This window comes from Nuphar pumila, chromosome 10 (genome assembly GCF_984573655.1).
Source record: "Nuphar pumila chromosome 10, dmNupPumi1.hap1.1, whole genome shotgun sequence".
Classification (NCBI taxonomy): Eukaryota; Viridiplantae; Streptophyta; class Magnoliopsida; order Nymphaeales; family Nymphaeaceae; genus Nuphar; species Nuphar pumila.
Genome location: NC_143258.1, coordinates 52,691,293 through 52,705,269, shown reverse-complemented (window position 1 = coordinate 52,705,269; position 13,977 = coordinate 52,691,293).

The window sequence follows — 13,977 nt, the reverse complement described above, 5'->3', positions numbered from 1 at the left end:
TCATAGTGATTCAATCATGCATATATGTGTACTAAGGCTGTAAAAGAAAATTCAAAGTGAGTAAATCAAGCATAGATATGTTCTAAGGTTTTAAAAAAAATTTATTGTGATTCAATCGTGCATATATGTGTTCTAAGGCTATCAAAAAAAGGTTAATATTGATTATATGCGTTCTAAGGTTGTGAAATTTTTTTTATAGTGACTCATTCATGGATATACATGTTATAAGGCTGTCAAAAAAATTTCAAAGTGATTCAATCATGGATATATGTGTTATAAGGTTGTCAAAAAAAATTCATAGTGATTCAATCATGCATATATGTGTACTAAGGCTGTAAAAGAAAATTCAAAGTGAGTAAATCAAGCATAGATATGTTCTAAGGTTTTAAAAAAAATTTATTGTGATTCAATCGTGCATATATGTGTTCTAAGGCTATCAAAAAAAAATTATAGTGATTCAATCCGGCATATATATGTTCTAAGGCTGTTAAAAAAATTTCATAGTGATTCAATCAAGCATATATGTGTTCTAAGGCTTTCAAAAAAATTTCAATCTTGCATATATGTGTTCTAAGGCAGTTAAAAAAATTTATAGTGATTCAATGATGCATATATGTGTTCTAAGGCTGTCAAAAAAATTTATAGTGATTCAATCATGCATATATGTGTTCTAAGGCTATCAAAAAAAATTATATTGATTCAATCTTGGATATATGTGTTTTAAGGCTGTAAAAAAAAATTCATAGTGATTCAATCATGCATATATATGTTCTAAGGCTATCAAAAAAATTTTGTAGTGACTCAATAATATATATATGTTTTCTAAGTTACTCAAAAAAATTTCATAGTGATCCAATCATGCATATATGTGTTGTGAGGCTGTAAAAAAAAATCATAGTGATTCAATCATGCAGATATGTGTTCTAAGTTACTCAACTTTTTTTATAGTGATTCAATCATGCATATATCTATTCTAATGCTTTCAAAAATATGTTATAGTGATCCAATCTTGCATATATGTGTTCTATGATTGTAAAAAAAAATCATAGTGATTCAATCATGCATATATGTGTTCTAAGGCTGTCAACAAAATTTGTAGTGTTTCAATAAAGCATATATGTGTTCTAAGGCAGTCAAAAAAATTTCATAGTGATTCAATCATTCATATATGTGTTCTAACGTTGTCAAAAAAATTTCATAGTGATTCAATCATGGATATATGTATTCTAAAGCAATAAAAAACAATTTATAGTGATTCAATCATGCATATATGTGCTCTAAGGCCATAAAACAAATTCAAAGCAATTCAATCTTGCATATATATGTCATAAGGTTGTCAATTTTTTTTATAGAGTTTGAATCATGCTTATAAGTTTTCTAATGCTGTCGAAAAAAAATTCATAGTGATTCAGTCATGGATATAAGTGTTCGAAGGCTGTCAAAATTTTTTATAGTGATTCAATCTTGCATATATGTGCTCTAAGCTTGTCAAAAAAAATTCATAGTGTTTCAATCTTTCACAAATGTGTTCTGAGGCTATAAAAAAAATCATAGTGATTCAATCTTGCATATATGTGTCTTAAGATTGTCAAAAAAAAATTCATAGTCATTCAATCATGCACATATGTGTTATAATGCTGTAAAAAAAAATTTGTAGACATTCACTAATGCGTGTATGTGTTGTAAGGTGGTAAAAAAAAATTTATAGTGCTTCAATAATAAGTGTGTGTGTTCTAAGGCTGTCAAAAAAATTTCAATCATGCGTAAATGTGTTTGAAAGCTATCAAAAAAATTTCATAGTGATTTAATCATGCATATATGTGTTCTAAGGCTATCAAAAAAATTTGCTAGTGATTTACTCATGCATATACGAGTTCTAAGGTTGACAAAAAAATTTCAAAGTATTTTAATATTCCAGATATGTGTTCTAAGGCTGCTAAAAAATTTTCATAGTGACTCAATCTTGGATATATATGTTATAAGGCTGTCAAAATTTTTTTATAGTGATTCAATCATGGATATAAGTGTTCTAAGGCTGTCAAATAAATTTCATAGTGATTCAGTCATTCATAGATGTGTTCTAAGGCTGTCAAATTTTTTTTATTGTGATTCAATCATGCATATTTGTGTTCTAAGGCTGTCAAATTTTTGTTATTGTGATTCAATCATGCATATTTGTGTTCTAAGGCTGTCAAAATTTTTTCATAGTGATTCAATCAAGCATATATGTGTTCTAACGCCATAAAAAAAAATTTCAATTTAGCATATATGTGTTCTAAGGCTATCAAAAAAATTCATAGTGATTCAATCTTGCATATATGTGTTCTAAGGCTGTCAAAAAAAATTATACTGATTCAATCATGCATAAATGTGTTCTAAGGTAGTAAAAAAAAATGTATAGTGATTCAATCTTGCATATATGCAATTTAAGGCTGTCAAAAAATATTCAAAGTGATTCAATCATGCATATATATGTTCTAAGGCTATCAAATTTTTTTTGTAGTGATTCAATCATGTAGATATGTTTTCTAAGTTACTAAAAAAAAATTCATAGTGATTCCATTAAGCATATATGCATTTTGAGGCTGTAAAAAAAAATCATAGTGATTCAATCATGCAGATATGTGTTCTAAGTTACTCAAATTTTTTTATAGTGATTCAATCATGCATATATGTGTTCTAATGTTGTAAAAAATATGTTATAGTGATTCAATCTTGCATATATGTGTTCTAAGATTGTAAAAAAAAATTCATAGTGATTCAATCATGCATATATGTGTTCTAAGGCTGTCAAAATTTTTTTGCAGCGATTCAATAAAGCATATTTGTGTTCTAAGGCTGTCAAAATTCATAGTGATTCAATCAAATTTTTTTTGCAGCGATTCAAAAATCATTGTGATTCAATCATTCATATATGTGTTCTACCATTGTCAACAAAAATTCATAGTCATTCAATCTTGCATATATGTATTCTAAGGCTATAAAAAATTCATGGTGATTCAATCATGCATATATGTGTTCTAAAGCTGTCCAGAAAATTTCATAGTGATTCAATCGTGTGTATATGTATTCTAAGGCTGTCAAAAAAATTTCATAGTGACTCAATCTTGCATACATGTGTTCTAAGGCTGTAAAAAAAAATTAAAAAAAATTTTATCTTTCATATACGTGCTCTAAGGCTGTCAAATTTTTTTATAGAGATTCAATCATGCATATATGTGTTCTAAGATTGTAAAAAAAAATTCATAGTGATTCAATCATGCATATATGTGTTCTAAGGCTGTCAAAATTTTTTTGCAGCGATTCAATAAAGCATATTTGTGTTCTAAGGCTGTCAGAAAGAATTCATTGTGATTCAATCATTCATATATGTGTTTTACCATTGTCTAAAAAGATTCATAGTGATTCAATGTTGCATATATGTATTCTAAGGCTATAAAAAAGAATTCATGGTGATTCAATCATGCATATATGTGTTCTAAAGCTGTCCAGAAAATTTCATAGTGATTCAATCGTGTGTGTATGTATTCTAAGGCTGTCAAAAAAATTTCATAGTGATTCAATCTTGCATACATGTGTTCTAAGGCTGTAAAAAAAAATTCATAGAAATTCTATCTTGCGTATGCATGCTCTAAGGCTGTCAAATTTTTTTATAGAGATTCAATCATGCATATATGTGTTCTAAGGGTGTCAAAAAAATTTAATCATGATTAAATGATGCATATATGTGTTCTAAGGCTGTCAATTTTTTTTAATGATTTAATTTTGCATATATGTTATCTAAGCCTGTCAAAAAAATTTCAAAGTGATTCAATCTTGCATATATATGTACTAAGGTGGTCCAAAAAATTTCATTGTGATTCAATCCTGCATATACGTGATCTAAGGTTGTCAAAAAGATTTTGTAGTAATTCACTCATGCATATATGTGTACTAAGGTTGTCAAAAAAAAATCAAAGTGAGTCAATAATGGATAAATGTATTCTATGGCTATAAAAAAAAATCATAGTGATTCAATCATGCCTATATGTGTTCTAAGGCTGTCATAGAAATTTCATAGTGATTTAATCTGGCAAATATGTATTCTAACTCTGTCAAAAAAGTTAGATAGTGATTCAATCATGCATATATGTGTTCTAAGCCTATAAAAAAAATCATGGCAATTCTATGGGCTCTATGGTTGTCAATTTTTTTTATAGAGATTCAATCATGCATATATGTCTTCTAAGGCTGTAAAAGAAATATCATAGTGATTCAATCATTCATATATGTGTTCGAAGGCAATCAAATTTTTTTTATAGTGACTCAATCATGCATATATGTGTTATAACATTGTTAAAAAAATTTCATAGTGATTCATTCATGCATATATGTGTTCTAAGGCTGTCAAAAAATCTTCATAGTGAATCAATTCTGCATATATGTGTTTTAAAACTGTCAAAAAAATTTCATAGTGATTCAATCATGCATATATGCTTTCTAAGGCTCTCAAAAAAATTTCATAGTGATTCAGTCATTCATATATGTGTTTTAAGGCTCTCAAAAAAATTTCATAGTGATTAAATCATGCTTATATGTGTGCCAAGGCTGTAAAAAAAAAATCATAGTTATTCAATCATGTATATATAAGTTCTAAAGTTGTTAAAAAAAGTTTATAGTGATAAATCTTGCCTATATGTGTTCTAAGGCTGCCAAAAAAATTTCATTGTGATTCAATCCTATATATATGTGTTCTAAGGGTGTCAAAAAACTTTCACAGTGATTGAATCATGCATATATGTGTTCTAAGTCTGTCAAAAAAAATTTATATGGATTCAATCATGCATATATGTATTCTAAGGCTGTCAAAAAAATCTCATAGTGATTCAATCATACATATATGTGTTCTATGGTTGTCAAAAAAATTCAAAGTGATTCAGTCATTCATATATGTGTTGTAAGGTGTCAAAAAAAAATCATAGTCATTCAATCATGCATATATGTGTTCTAAGGCTACCAAAAACACTTCTTAGTGATTAAATCATGCATATATATGTTTTGAGGCTATAAAAAAAATCATAGTGATTCAATCATGTATATATTTGTTCTAAGGGGGTCAAAAAAATTTATAGTGATTCAATCATGCATATATATGTTCTGTGGCTGTCAAAAAATCATAGTGATTCAATCATGCATATATTTGTTCTAAGGGTGTCAAAAAAATTTATAGTGATTCAATCATACATATATGTGTTCTAAGGTTGTCAAAACAATTTTATAGTGATTAAATCATGTTTATATGTGTTCTAAGGGTGTCAAAAAAATTTCACATTAACTCTCAATCATGCATATATGTGTTCTAAGGCTGTCAAAAAAAATTGTATGGATTCAATCATAAATATATGTGTTCTAAAGTTGTCCTAAAAATCTCATAGTGACTCAATCATTCATATATGTGTTCTATGGTTGTAAAAAAAAATTGATTGTGATTCCATCATTCATATATGTGTTCTAAGGTTTTCAAACAACTTTTATAGTGATTCAATCTTGCACTTATGTGTTCTATGGCTGTTAAAAAAATCCATAGTGATTCAATCATGTATATATGTGTTCTAAGCTGTCAACAAAATTTCATAGTGATTCAATCATGCATATATGTGTTCTAAGGCTGTCAAAAAAATTCCATAGTGATTCAATCCTCCTTATATGTATTCTAAGGCCGTCAAAAAATTTCAATGTGAGTCACTGCTGCATATATGTGTTCTAAGGCTCTCAAAAAAATTTCATAGTGATTCAATCTTGCATATATGTTTACATAGGTTGTCAAACGAATTTCATAGTGATTAAATCATGCATATATTTGTTCTAAGGCTGTCAAAAAAATCTTATAGTGATACAATCATGCTTATATGTGTTCTATGGTTGTCAAAAAAAATTCATAGTGATTCAATCATTCATGATTTTTTTGGCTGCAGAAGAATTTCATAGTGATTCAATCAAGCAAAAATGTCTTCTAAGGCTGTCAAAAAAATTTCATAGACATTTAGTGATACATATATGTGTTCTGTGGCTGTTAAAATTTTTTTATAGTGATTCAATCATGCAAATATGTGTTCTAAGGTTGTCAAAAAAAAATTACTGAGATTCCATCATGCATATATGTGTTCTAATGCTCCGAAAAACAAATTTGTAATGATTCAATCTTGCATATATCTCTTCTAAGGCTGTCAAAAAAATTTCATAGTGATCCCATCATTCATATAAGTGTTCTAAGGCTGTCAAAGAATTTTCATATTTATTCAATCACGATGATATGTATTCTAAGGTTGTCAAAAAAACTTTATAGTGATTCAATCACACATATATGTGTTCTAATTTTGTAAAATTTTTTTTGTAAAGATTCAATCATGCATATATGTGTTCTATGGCTGTTAAAAAAATTTCATAGTGAGCCAATCATTCATATATGTGCTCTAAGGTGGTAAAAAAAAATTCATAGTGATTCAATCATAAATATAGGTGTTTTAAGGCTGCAAAAAAATTTCATAGTGATTCAATCATGCATATATGTGATCTAAGGCTATCAAAAAAAAATTATATTGATTTAATCATGCATATATGTGATCTAAGAGTGTAAAAAAAAAATATATTGATTCAATCATGTATATATGTGTTCTAAGATTGTAAAAAAAAAATCATAGTGATTCAATCATGCATATATGTGATCTAAGGCTGTCAAAATTTTTTTGTAGCGATTCAATAAAGCATATTTGTGTTCTAAGGCTGTAAAAAAAAAATCATTGTGATTCAATCATTCATATATGTGTTCTACCATTGTCTAAAAAAATTCATAGTGATTCAATCTTGCATATATGTATTCTAAGGCTATAAAAAAAAATTCATGGTGATTCAATCATGCATATATGTGTTCTAAAGCTGTCCAGAAAATTTCATAGTGATTCAATTGTGTGTATATGTATTCTAAGGCTGTCAAAAAAATTTCATAGTGATTCAATCTTGCATATATGTGTTCTAAGGCTGTAAAAAAAAATTCATAAAAATTCTATCTTGCATATACGTGCTCTAAGGTTGTCAAATTTTTTTATAGAGATTCAATCATGCATATATGTGTTCTAAGGGTGTCAAAAAAATTTAATCGTGATTCAATCATGCATATATGTGTTCTAAGGCTATCAATTTTTTTTAATGATTTAATTTTGCATATATGTTGTCTAAGCCTGTCAAAAAAATTTCAAAGTTATTCAATCTTGCATATATGTGTACTAAGGTGGTCCAAAAAAATTCATTGTGATTCAATCCTGCATATACGTGATCTAAGGTTGTCAAAAAGATTTTGTAGTAATTCACTCATGCATATATGTATACTAAGGTTGTAAAAAAAAAATCAAAGTGAGTCAATAATGCATATATGTGTTCTAATGTTCTCAAAAGAATTTCATAGTGATTTAATCATGCATAAATGTATTCTATGGCTATAAAAAAAATCATAGTGATTCAATCATGCATATATGTGTTCTAAGGCTGTCAAAGAAATTTCATAGTGATTCAATCTGGCAAATATGTATTCTAACTCTGTCAAAAAAGTTGCATAGTGATTCAATCATGCATATATGTGTTCTAAGGTTATAAAAAAATCATGGCAATTCTTTGGGCTCTATGGTTGTCAATTTTTTTTTATAGAGATTCAATCATGCATATATGTCTTCTAAGGCTGTAAAAAAAAATTCATAGTGATTCAATCATTCATATATGTGTTCCAAGGCAATCAATTTTTTTTTAAAGTGAATCAATCATGCATATATGTGTTCTAACATTGTCACAAAAATTTCATAGTGATTCAATCAAGCGTATATGTGTTCTAAGGCTATAAAAGAGCTCACGATGAGCATATCATGTTCATTTTTTATCATTCCTGCCAAAATGGGTTTACTTCCTCAGAAATGAGCTCATTTCTAACTCTAATCAAAGCCAGTTGTCTCTGATATGCATTCTAACCCTGTAAAACAAAATTCATAGTGATTCAATCATACATATTTGTGTTCTAAGTCTGTAAAAAAAAATCATAGTGACTCAATCATGAATATATGTGTTCTAATGTTCTCAAAAGAATTTCATAGAGATTCAATCATGCATATATGTCTTCTATGGCTATCAAAAAAAATTCATAGTGGTTCAATCATGCATATATGTTATCTTAGGTTGTCAAAAAAATTCAAACTGATTCAATCATGCATATATATGTTCTAAGGTTGTAAAAAAAAATTCATAGCAATTCAATCATGCATATATGTGCTCTAAGGTTGCCAATTTTTTTTTATAGAGATTCACGCAAGCATATATATGTTCTAAGGTAGGCAAAAATTTTTTATAGTGATTCAATCATGCGTATCTGCTCTAAGGCTGTCAAAAAAATTTCATAGTGATTCAATCTTGCATATATGTGTTCTAAGGCTGTAAAAAAAAATTCACTGTGATTCAATCATGCATAAATGTGTTATAAGGTTGTAAAAAAAATTTCACATAGATTCAATCATGCATATATATGTCCAAAGGTTGTCAAAAAAGTTTCATTGTGATTCAATCATGCATATAAGTGTTCTTAGGCTGTCAAAAAATTTCATAGTGACTCAATCATGCATATATGTGTTCTAAGGCTGTTAAAAAAATTTCATAGTGGCTCAATCATGCATATATGTGTTCCAACATCGTCACAAAAATTTCATTGTGACTTAATCTTGCATATATGTGTTGTAAGAATGTCAAAAAAAATTCATTGTGATTCAATCATGCATATATGTGTTCTAAGGATGTCGAAAAAATTTCATAGTGATTCAATCTGCATATATGGGTTCTAAGGCTGTCAAAAAAATTTCGTAGTGATTCAATCATACATATATGTGTTCTAAGGATGTTAACAAAATTTCATAGAGATTCAATCAGGCTGATATTTTTTCGAAGTTACTCAAAAAAAAATCATAGTGATTTAATCATGTATATATGTGTACTAAGGTGGTCCAAAAAATTTCAATGTGATTCAATCCTGCATATACGTGATCTAAGCTTGTCAAATTTTTTTTGTAGTAATTCACTCATGCATATATGTGTAATAAGGTTGTAAAAAAAAAATCAAAATGAGTCAATAATGCATATATGTGTTCTAACGTTCTCAAAAGAATTTCATAGTGATTCAATCATGCATAAATGTCTTCTATGGCTATAAAAAAAAATCATAGTGATTCAATCATGCATATATGTGTTTTAAGGCTATCAAAGAAATTTCATAGTGATTCAATCTAGAAAATATGTATTCTAACTCTGTCAAAAAAGTTGCATAGTGATTCAATTATGCAAATATGTGTTCTAAGCCTATAAAAAAAATCATGGCAATTCTATGGGCTCTATGGTTGTCAATTTTTTTTATAGAGATTCAATCATGCATATGTGTCTTCTAAGGCTGTAAAAAAAAATTCATAGTGATTCAATCATTCATGTATGTGTTCGAAGGCAATCAAAATTTTTTTATAGTTAATCATGCATATATGTGTTCTAACGTTGTCAAAAAAAATTCATAGTGATTCAATCATGCATATATGTGTTCTAAGGCAATAAAAGCTCACGATGAGCAAATCATGTTCATTTTTTATCATTCCTGTCAAAAAGGGTTTACTTCCTCAGAAATGAGCTAATTTTTAACTCGAATCCAAGCCAATTGTCTTTGATATGCGTTCTAACCCTGTAAAAAAAAATTCATAGTGATTCAATCATGCATATTTGTGTATGAAGCCTGTAAAAAAAAATCATAGTGACTCAATCATGCATATATGTGTTCTAACATTCTCAAAAGATTTTCATAGAGATGCAATCATGCATATATGTCTTCTATGGCTATCAAAAAAATTTCATAGTGGTTCAATCATGCATATATGTTATCTAAGGTTGTCAAAAAATTTCAAAGTGATTCAATCATGCATATATATGTTCTAAGGTTGTCAAAAAAATTTCTTAGTGATTCACTGACGCATATATGTGTTCTATGGCTGTTAAAAAAAATTCATAGTGACTCAATTATAGATATAAGTGTTCTAATTTTGTCAGAAAAATTACATAGTGATTCAATTATGCATATAAGGGTCCTAAGGTTGTCAAAAAGTTTCATAGTGATTCTATTATGCATATATGTGTTCTAAGGTTGTCTAAAAAATTTCATAGTGATTTAGCCATGCATATATGTGTTCTAAGGCTGTCAAAAGAATTGCATAGTGATTCACTCATGCATATATGTGTTCTATGCCTGTCAAAAGAATTTGATAGTGACTCAATCATGCATATATGTACTCTAACGTTCTAAAAAAAAAATCTGAGTGATTCAATAATGCATATATGTGTTCTAAGAAAAAAAAAAATTCATAGTGATTCAATCTTTTATATATGTGTTCTAAGGTTGTTAAAAAAATTTTATTGTGACTAAATCATGCATATATGTATTGATATGCTGCAAAAAAAATTTCATAGTGACTTAATCATGCATATATGTGTTCTAACATTGTAAAAAAAACCTCATAGTGATTCAATCATGCATATATGTGTTCTAAGGCTATAAAAAAAAATTCGTAGTGATTTACTCATGCATATATGTGTTCTAAGGCAATTAAGAACTTTTCATAGTGACTCAATCATGCATATATGTGTTCTAACATTGTCAAAAAAATTACAGTGACACTGTCATGCACATATGTGTCCTAAGGTTGTCAAAAAAATTTCATAGAGATCATGCATATGTGTTCTAAGGTTGTAAAAAGAATTCATAGTCATTCAATCATGCAAATATGTGTTGAAAGGCTGTAAAAAAATTCATAGTGATTCACTCATGCACATATGTGTCCTAAGGCTGTCAAAAAATTTTCATAGTGACTCAATCATGCATATATGTGTTCTAACATTCTCAATTTTTTTTTATAGTGATTCAATAATGCATATATGTATTCTAAGAGTGTAAAAAAAAATTCATAGTGATTCAATCTTGGATATATGCGTTCTAAGGTTGTTAAAAAAATTTCATAGTGATTCAATCAGGCATATATGTGTTCCATGGCTGTCAAAGAAATTCCATTGTGATTCAATCACACATATATGTATTCTAAGGCTGTAACAAAATTTCAGAGTGATTCAATCATGCACATATGTGTCCTAAAGTTGTCAAAAAAATTTCACAGCGATTTAATCGTGCATATATGTTTTCTAACACTTTTCAAAAAAATTCATAGTGACTCAATCAGGCATATATGTGTTCTAATGTTGTAAAAAAAAGTGGTTCAATCATGCATATATGTGTTCTAAAAATGTCAAAAAAATTCATAGTGATTCAATCATGCATATATGTGTTCTAAGGTTGTCAAAAAAAATTCATAGTGAGTTAGTCATGCAAATATGTGTTCTAAGTCTGCCAAAAAAAATTCATGGTGATTCAATCCAGCATATATTTTTGCTAAGGCTGTCAAAAAAATTTCATAGTGATTCAGTCATAAATATATGTGTTCTAAACCAGTCAAAGAAATTTCAAAGTGATTCAAACATGCTGATATGTATTCTAAGTTACTCATTTTTTTTTATAGTGATTCAATCATGCATATATGTATTCTAATGCTTTCAAAAACATTTCATAGTGATTCAATCATGCATATATGGGTTCTAAGGCTGTCAAAAAAATTTCATAGTGATTCAATCATGCATATATGTGATATAAGGCTATCAAAAACATTTCAATCAAGCATATATGTGTTCTTCGGTTTAAAAAAAGTGATTTAATCATGCATATATATGTTCTAAGCCTGTCAAAAAATTTCATAGTGACTCAATCATGCATATATGTGTTCTAACATTGTAAAAAGCATTTCATTTTGATTCACTCATGCATATATGTGTTTTAGGGCTATCTAAAAATTTTCATAGTGATTCACTCTTGCATATAAGTGTTCTATGGCTGTTAAAAAAATTTCATAGTGACTCAATCAGGCATATATTTGTTCTAACATTGTAAAAAAAAATTCATAGTGATTCAATCATGCATATATGTTTTCTAACGCTGTAAAAAAAATTAATAGTGATTCAATCTTGCATATATGTGTTCTAAGGCTGTCATTTTTTTTTTGTGATTCAATCATGCATACATGTGTTCTAAGTCTGTGAAAAAAATTTCATAGTGATTCAATCATTCAAATATGTGTTCTAAGGCTTTCCAAAAAATTTCATAGTGATCCAATCAAGCATATATGTGTTCTAAGGCCTTGAAAAAATTTTTAATCTTGCATATATGTGTTCTAAAGCTGTAAAAAAAATTTCATAGTGATTCAATCATGCATATATGTGTTCTAATGCTGAAAGAAATAAATCATAGCAATTCAATCATGCATATATGTGTTCTAAGGCTGTCAAAAATCTTTTATTCTGATTCAATCATTCATATATGTGTTCGAAGTTTATAAAAAAAAAAAATTGATAGTGACTCAATCATGCATATATGTGTTCTAATGTTGTCAAAAAAATTTCGTTGTCATTCAATCATGAATATATGTGTTCCAAGGATATCAAAAAAAATTCATACTGATTCAATTATGCATATATGTGTTCTAAGGCTGTCAATTTTTTTTTTACATTGATTCAATCATGTATATATTTTTCTAAGGCTGTCAAAATTTTTTTATAGTGATTCAATCATGTATATTTGTGTTCTAAGGCTTTAAAAAAAATTCATAGCAATTCAATCTTGCATATTTATGTTATAAGGTTGTCAAATTTTTTTTATAGAGGTGCAATCATGTATATAAGTCTTCAAATGCTGTCAAAAAATTTTCCTAGTGATTCAATCATTGATATAAGTGTTCTAAGGCTGTCAAAAAAATTTCATAGTGATTCAATGTTGTATATATGTGTTCTAAGGCTGTAAAAAAAAAATATAGTGATTCAATATTGCATATATGTGTCATAAGGTTGTCAAAAAGAATTCATAGTCATTCAATTTGGCATATGTGTTAGAATGCTTTCAAAATAAAAAAATTTGGTCATTTAATCATGCGTGTATGCGTTGTAATGTTGTGAAATTTTTTTTATAGTGATTCAATCACACGTGTATGTGTTGTATGGTTGTCAATTTTTTTTTATAGTGATTCAATCATAAGTGTGTATGTTCTAAGGCTAACAAAAAAATTTTATTCTTGCATATTTGTGTTCAAAAAAAATTCATAGTGGTTCAATCTTCCATATATGTGTTCTAAGGTTGTCAAAAAAATTTCATAGTGATTCAATCTAGCATATATGTGTTCTAAGGTTGTCAAAAAAATTTCATAGTGACAAAATCAAGCAGATATGTGTTCTAAGTTACTTTAAAAAAATTCTTAGTGATTCAATCTCGCATATTTATGTTCTGAGGCTGCCAAAAAAATTTCATAGTGATTCAATCACGCATATATATGTTTAAGGATGTTAAAAAAAATTCATAGTGATTCAATCATGCAGATATGTGTTCTAAGTTACTAGAACTTTTTTTATAGCAATTCAATCTTGCATATATATGTTCTAATGCTTTCAAAAATATGTTATGGTAATTAAATCTTGCATATATGTGTTCTATGGTTCTCAAATTTTTTTTATAGTAATTCAATAATGCATATATGTGTTCTAAGGCTGTCAAAATTTTTTTATAGTGATTCAATCATGCATATATGTGTTCTAGGGATGTCAAAAAAATTTCATAGTGAACCAATCATTCATATATGCGTTCTAAGGCTATAAAAAAAATTCATAGTGACTCAATCATGCATCTATGTGTTCTAACGTTGTCAAAAACATTTCATAGTGATTCAATCAGGCATATATGTGTTCTAAGGCTATGAAAAAAATTTCATAGTGATTCAATCATGCATATATGTATTCTATGGCTGTGAAAAAAAATTCATAGTGATTCAATCATGCATAGTTGTG